Genomic DNA, 1,362 nt, shown 5'->3' on the forward strand with positions numbered 1-1,362 from the left:
ACACACACACACACACATTTTTTTTTTTTGAGACTGGATCACTCCGTGCAGCCCTGGCTGTCCTGGACACACACACACACACACACACACTTTTTTTTTTTTGAGACTGGATCACTCCGTGCAGCCCTGGCTGTCCTGGACACACACACACACACACACACACACACATTTTTTTTTTTTTGAGACTGGATCACTCCGTGCAGCCCTGGCTGTCCTGGAACTTGCTCTATAGACTATGCTGACTTCAAACTCACAGAGATCCACCTGCCTCTGCCTCTGCCTCCCAAGTGCTAGAATTAAGGTGTGCACCACCACTGCCTGGGATGCTCATTGTTTTCAGTAATGAAGCCAGTGGAATTCTAACAGAGATTGTACAATCTGAGCTGAAGGCCTTTACTTTGTTTTGAGAAATGTCTGGTAACACTGTACTATAACTATACACCAGTTCACAACTTCAAGACCATTGCCATGAACAGGTTTCCCCTTTTATTTAGGCCTTTAGTTCTTTGTATATGTACATGGGGGGTAAAGAAAATCCAGTTTAACACGACTCAGTAGCTGGTGTTGGTTCAAACTTCTAGAATTTGACACTGGGTAGTTTATTGTAGGTATATTTAAATACAATACAATTTGGAAAAAGGTTTCCGAGTGTAACAGAATCCCCTCTGTACAGGAAGCATAATTAGATGAAAAGTCGTCTCAGTTCTATAGATAGGCTACATGTGTTATCTAAGGCCTCGGGAGGGTCTGGCCAGCAGTCATCTGGGCTGTTAACCACCTCTGGCTCTGCTGGGACATCCTGGGGGAGCCAGGTATGGCCTGGCTCTCTAGCACAGGGGTTAGGTTATTAGCCACCTCTATTCCCAGCCTTCTGGCTAAAAGAGCTTTTTTTGAGGGGGGGGTTGGGTTTTTCGAGACAGGGTTTCTCTGTGTAGCCCTGGCTGTCCTGGAACTCACTCTGTAGACCAGGCTGGCCTCGAACTCAGAAATCCAGCTGCCTCTGTCTCCCAAGTGCTAGGATTAAAGGCGTGAGCCACCACTCCTGGCAAAAGAGGACTTTTTGTTTGAAAATACAACTGTGTGTGCTTAATATTCCTGGTTTCCCTAGTGCTAGCTGTGAGTGCAAGGACAGCTGTGCCCCAGTCCAGTCAGTCCATGCCATTCAGTCCATGTCATTCAGTCCATGCCATTCACTTTGGTTTTGGTAATGGGATCAAACCAGTGCCTATTACATGCCAGGGAAGTGTTCTGCCAGTGAGCTACATTTCTTCTTCCACCTCTCCTTCCTCTTCTTCCTCCTCCTCCTTTTCCTCCTTCCTCTTTCCTCCTTCCTCCTCCCCCTCCTTCTCTCCTTTCCTTTTT

Source organism: Mus pahari, chromosome 21 (assembly GCF_900095145.1).
Source record: "Mus pahari chromosome 21, PAHARI_EIJ_v1.1, whole genome shotgun sequence".
Taxonomy (NCBI): Eukaryota; Metazoa; Chordata; class Mammalia; order Rodentia; family Muridae; genus Mus; species Mus pahari.